Consider the following 6,859-nt stretch of genomic DNA (forward strand, 5'->3'; position numbering starts at 1 on the left):
TTCTCCTTGTAGTAGGCACCATGGCTGCGCACAACTATAAGCAACAGCATAGAGATGTCTGGCCTTCTGTGTAAGTTGAAGCATGTGATGCCATTGATTTTGCTCTTTTGCTCTTTTGCTCTTAGGCACTTTGGTAACCCCTTTGGAAGCAGTTATCTGGAGTGAGTTCCCTTTCTCCTAAACTGGCTCTATCAGGGGCATGACAAGGTAGGTCTGGTTTAACACCCAGCAATGTAGGTGCTTCTTGGCAAATCCTTCCCGTGACTGTTTCATGTTTTCCTTTCTGGTCAGATGGACACATTAAAGCTTTTGCTGATTGCAAATACAAGTTACTTCTGTCTCTCTTAGAGTTTACAATAAAAATAAGACGACTGCATTTAAACAGTCAAAAGCTGTCCATGCTTTGTTTGCAGCCTTCCTTCTGCAGTTTTGATGGGGCAGGTAGATTTGTTTAACTAAGCTTGTTATTTGTTTTTGACTGAGCAACTGAGTATCGAATTATGATTTTGGCTCTAATAGAACTCATATTGGAATAAAGCTATGAAAAGAGATTATGGGGCCTACAGTGTTGGCAAATGTATGTTAAACTAGAACAGATGTCAAAAACATATTAAACTTCAAAACAGGATGCATGTTGATGCTTTTTGCTTATTCAGTAGAGAATAAGTAACGTGTCTTGACTTGTGTCATCAGATTCAAGACATGTTTCTTCCTGTGTGTTCCTGTGGTTTTGTACACAGCCCTTTAGTCAACTGAGTGTGGTCAAAGTGACGTGAGTGATGTCTCACATTCTGGCCTCTCACAGAAGAAAAAGATGTCTTGATACAGGTCCTCATATGTGAACTATCTGTAAATGCATATGTGACTCAATGCAACGTGTACTCGAATCCCGGTGCAAGGCCTGAGGAGCTGTTCTGGTGTTGTGGAAGCTAGAAGGAGAGCATCCACAGGGAGAAGTGATGTTCCCCTTGTTAAATAACAGACTTACCAGTGTTTTGATGGCAAAAGGTGAGAAGCTAAGATGACTTCAGTGGAGTTTATGAGCTTGGTCCATCCTGATTTAAAAAGTAGATTCTTTTTATGAATACCTTCAAGTAGCTTCCCAAGTTCATAGCCTAGGCTAAGGCCAGTTCACAAACCTGCTTGTTGTGTGTGTCTACTAACTTGTCTTACCTAGTTGGCTGGTGAAGGTAACTTGCTTGGGTCATCTCCCAGTACTCCCATTTCTGTAACAAGATACGCAGTCAACTGGCCAGCTCTGGAGCACGACAAAATTCTGCAATAATTGTCCTGAATAAGTCCTGGTCTCCTGCTGTGCCAATAGCCCTTTTACCCAGTCACTCCAGACCACATCACAAAATGCAGCTTATTAAAAAGGAGAGATGTAAGTGTCTGTGCTGCGTTTTAATGTCATCTTAGCAAAAATGTTTCCATGGTGATTTTATCTCATTGCTGCAAGAAAGCTCTCTTTCCAATAGAACCAAGACAGCTTTCTATCTACAGCCTTATTCATACTGCTGACAAACTCTTTAATTAAAGAAACTTATTCTTATGTATCACAATATGTTGTATGGGTGATAAAGTATTTCAGAAACAGTCGATCTTCAGTTGGCAAGTTTTCTGATCTAACAAAGACACCCTAAGACAATTGTGCTTTGAAGTTTCTTAAAAATATTTTGGATATATATATATACACACACATTGTATATAGGATTTCTTTTTTTTTTTTTGCACATAGCTACGAATGTTTAAGAGCACATTTATGCTTCGTGTCAGATTCTAAAGCAGCTGACTTCAAATACTTGCAGCCAATTTTAGATTTTTTTTTAGATTTGATTTAATCATGATTTCTCTGAAAACCTTCGATAGAGAGTGAATGAGGAAATTTATGTAGTTTCCAGTTTGTTCAACAAAATGGCACAACTAGTACTAATACTTGTAATATAGAAAAGTATCTACCACGTGTGAGTACACCCAATACAGGTGGTTGCAGACACCCAGCAAAAAAAGTCATTGCACAAGCCTTTAGGAATTGCTAATGAATTGACAAGGATGTGATTATTTAGAGACCTGGTATCAGAACACGAATGTATTTCAGTGTACACATGGTAGAAACCTACCATCAGACATTTGTGGTATTTGTAGCTATGTTGTGGTACAGTGATATTTAACAATCAGTATTAGGCCCTGCTTCTATTTAGCTTACTGTTCTTCTCCTTTGTCCTGCAACTTTTAGGCTTAGGCAAGTGTCACGGTAGATATGTTACTGCAGAATCCAAATGTTTCATTTTGGATTGGGGCCACTTCAGAAAGCATAGAGAAAAGAGATGGAAGTGAGACTTCTGTAATGGCTCTCAACTATTTGAGCTCTTTCTGGTAGATGAGCCCCCCAGGTTGTTTGAGGGCAGTTCTTGCTTGTCCCATGCCCACGTGGGACCACAGATTGGAAGATAGTTTGAGGGACCTCCTGGGAGGAAGAGGAGGGCAGGAAGGCTGGTGTCTGAGCTGATGTGTTCTTGCTGTCTTCCAAAGAAGCAAGCTGGAGCTGACTTGAAGTGGTTTGGTGTGGGTGGGGTGGACAGAAGGAGTGGATGAGGATTCACTTAGTGAGAATTTTTCTCCAAATAATTAGTTTGTCTCTGTGTGTGTATATGTGTGTATAAATACAAAAGCTATATTTTCGTTGGGAATGCTAATTTCAGGGAACTAAAATTGGAAAGATTTTTAGAAAATCTTGACTGTCTGAATACATTGGGCTTAAATGGAAGAAAACCAAACCAAAACAAAACCAGCACCACCTTTCCCAGGGGAAAAAAAAAAAAAAGGGGAACCAAGTTTCTTGATTTACTGTCATGCTCACCAGCATCTTACAGAATAACTGGCTTGGCTTTCTCCATGGAATTGATTTTTGCACTGAGTTAATGAAACACACAAAGTGTTAAGTGTTAAACAGAGGAAAGAACACTAAAATTAAAATCAATAAATCAGTACCACCTAGACTCTTCCAATATCCTGGAGTATGCTGACAAGCTTGCAGTTAAAGCTTGCTGGGAGCTTTTGCTCAATTATTTTTTTTGGTGGAAATGCCTGTTTCCCAAAACTGAATTGTTTTGCTGGAGGTAGCTGGCTAGCTGTTAAGGACAGAAGGGGAGTGAGAAGGGCAATAGTCCCAGTTCTAACTTAAAATGGAATTTGCCAGAAACTAAATATAATTTTTCTTGTTAATAAAATAACAATCTACAATTTTTACTATATCCAACTTTAGTGATGTTTATGCAGAAATATCTTTTGGATTTTGTTCTGTTTTGGGAGCACAATTTATAATAAAATTTAACTGAAAAAGTAGCAAACAATACGAGCATAAAAACAGTGATATGAAAGGAAAACTGTTAGCCAGTGGAAAACAGAATGCTTGGAATGTTTATCTTACTATTCTACCATATTTTTAAAAAAAGAAAAGCAAACAAAAACAGGGTGTGCCACACTCTCTACCACCACAGTCCATCCGTGGTTATGTGACAATAGATTTGAAGTACTCTGTGGAGTCGGTTGTGAGCAGCAGCTAACACTTTGACACGAAGGTCACATCCAGGAACTTCTTTGCTGCTGATGGCATGATGTGAGCTGCTCCAGCAGACAAAACACTTGTGTCCTTCCTGAGCTGCATAATCTTCCATTTCCCCAGAATCATCCTGAAAGAAAGCAGAAGTAAATATATATATATATACACCAGTAAAATATAACTATTGCATGGGCCAAGGCACAGAAATATAATTTTCAGTGCTGCTTTCATGAATATAGCTCAATTAGCAACTCTGGAAGCTTTAGGCTAGGTCTATACTTCAGAATCATGTATATATAATTATTATATACTTCATGAGGTTCAATAATTCCAAGTGCAAGGTGCTGCACCTGGGTGGGGGCAATCCCAGACATGAACACAGACTGGGGGAAGAACTCACTGAGGGCAGCCCTGCAGGGAAGGACTTGGGGGTTCTGCTGGATGAAAAGCTTGACATGAGCCAGCAGTGTGTGCCTGCAGCCCAGAAGGCCAAGTGCGTCCTGGGCTGCATCAAGAGGAGTGGGAAGCAGGGATGGGAAGGGATTGTGTCCCTCTGCCCTGCCCTTGTGACCTCTCCTATGAAGAAAGGCTGAGAGAGCTTGGGCTGTTCAGCCTGAAAAAGAGAAGGCTCCAAGAAGACCTCATTGCAGCCTTTCAATACTTAAAGGGGTCTTATAAAAAAGACAGGACTCATTACTTGGGTAGATAACAATAGGACAAGGGGGAATGGTCTCAAACTAAAAGAGGATAGATTCAGACTAGACATTAGGAGGAAATTCTTTACTGTAAGGCACTAGAAGAGGTTGCCCGGAGAAACTGTGGATGCCCCATCCCTGGAAGTGCTCAAGGCCAGGCTGAATGGGGCCTTGGCCAACCTGATCTGGAGGGTGGCATCCCTGCTTACGGCAGGGGGTTGGAGTTGGATGATCTTTAAGGTCCCTTCCAACCCAAACCGTTCTATGAATTACAGCAGCACAGGTGTCAGCGGGAACTGCATGGGGAAAACACCTCCAAGAACAGTGTAGCTGCTGTATTTCAGGACATATGCTTCCAGTCAAGGAAGGAAAGGAAGGAATAAGGAAGACTTTGGCTTGGACCAAGGGTGACCTTGACATCTTTTGCAGATCAGAGAAAACAACGACGACTTCTAGGAACCCCCCAAAAATGCAAAACCAAGCCTTGGATACTCAGAGCAAAAAACACCCTCTATTAGGTGGCAGAAATGAATCTAAGTAGACTCACCCTATGTTGGGTTTTCTTATAGATACAAGGAGGATTGGCTTCTCTCAGAAATCTGTGCCAAGCTGGAAGTGCGGTGCTCAGTGGACCTTGCTGCCCCACATGGCTGTGGGTGCCAAACGTCAGGAGGGGCAGCTGTTACTTTAAATAGATGTGGATGGCTTTGTTCCTGGTGGAAAATTGGTCTGGGAAGTGACAATAATAGAACTTTCAGGATTCTGCTTTTGAACAGGAAGAGTGTTGATATCGGAATCAATCCAGAATTGAAAGCAATTTTTCCAAGTACTTTTTTGTTTTGTTTTGTTTTAAAGTGTTTCAGGATGCCTCTCTAGTTATAGTTCCCAGAATGAGGAGAAAACAACAACTGTTGTCCACAAGCCTTCTGAGACTTTCATGGAAACGGCCTTTAGTCTTGACAACCAGCAATCTGTCACTAGAGCACAGATTTGATTAGACTCTAATTGGAAAGCTCCTGCCACCTCGTGGCAAGAACGTTCACTTTTCTTCAACCAAGAGAAGAAAAATGGATAATTATTACCTTTGTAGCACAAACGTATAGCTAAACAAACAGAAAGCAGGGAGACCAAAGGCTTTGGTTGCTTTGCTTTAGCATTTGGACATCATGTTTTACAAATCTGAGTAGTATTTTAAAACAAGGAAAATGTATATGGGTAGACTATGACTTACTAAACAAGTTTCATGGCTTTTTTTTGTTGTTGTTGTTTTGTTTTGTTTTGTTTTCCTGCAGCTGCTTGCTCCATCTTTCTTTCTAACACACTATAAATTCTGCTGAAGTACAGTGTTTATCCAGGAGAACCTCCGACAACTTCGGTATTTGTATAAAATGTTGATGAAAGTCTTGGATGGGTGTCAGTGTGATTGCACATCTGTGTCCATCCTATAACATACATGGCCTCATTGCACTATTTACTTCCAACTGAAGGAAACATACAGCTGTAGGTTCCTCTTCAGTGACTAACAAACTTTTGTGATACCTTAGCGTGCGTCTCAAGGCCTTTTTTTCCTCTTCAGAACATGAGAAAATAAAACCAGTATCTGTGGTAAGAAACGTTCATCTTTGTACTCCTTCCTGTTTCTTTTGTATTTGGTATTAGTGGCAACTAGGGGGGTTCCGCATGTACAGATCCTGAGAATAAATGCCATCATTTGATGTTTTCACTGATGATGATCAAACTAGGGTCATGAAACTCTAGCAGCTTCAACCGACCACAAAACCAAGACAGAGCAAAATGGGGGAAAAATACACTTTTTACAGACTTGGCTCACAACCCATTTGATTCCAAACCTTAGATTAATATTTCTTGTTAGGTTTTATCTGAGAAATATGTTGCAACTATGCTGATTAAATAGATTAAATCAGATAATGAACCTCCCCCGCTCCGAGTATGAACTCACTCCATTTTAGGACCTGAAAACACTCCTGAGATCAGTAGAAGAAACAGAATTTCATTGCAGTAGTTAAGACTGCCAATGTTGCTATTTTTATGCAAAGAAAATTTTCTATACCTAGGACTTCCTCTTCCTAACATGTTATAACGATTTCTAAGTAAAATACTGATGGCTGTGCACAAGAGAGGCCAAAGGGACAGCCTTTGAGATTGCAATCTTTACTTGGAAGACAGACACAAGTTCCAACATGTGGTAAGCAGCACCTATAGTACTATGTCAGTGGGGCTTGTCATCATAAAATCATAGAGTGGTTTGGGTTGGAAGGGACCTCAGTGGTCATCCAGTTCCAAGCCCTGCCAGGGGCAGGGACACCCCCCTATCCCATCAGGGTGCTCAAAGCCCCATCCAGCCTGGCCTGGAAATGGCCTTAGCCATTTTGCAGTGGTGAGGCTTCAAAGCTGATTCATTCACAGAAATACGTCCATGCCAAATGCTAGTTGGGACAGCTGGTATGTAGGAAAGATGTGCCATGAGCTGGTGGAGTCCAAGGGTTTTAGAGAAACCACATCTCCCTTAAAAATGGCTGCCACAATAGGTGTCTGCATTTGCACATCCTTACCTTCTGAGCAGTGGTAGTGGTAGTTAATT

This window comes from Anas acuta, chromosome 10 (assembly GCF_963932015.1).
Source record: "Anas acuta chromosome 10, bAnaAcu1.1, whole genome shotgun sequence".
Lineage (NCBI taxonomy): Eukaryota > Metazoa > Chordata > Aves > Anseriformes > Anatidae > Anas > Anas acuta.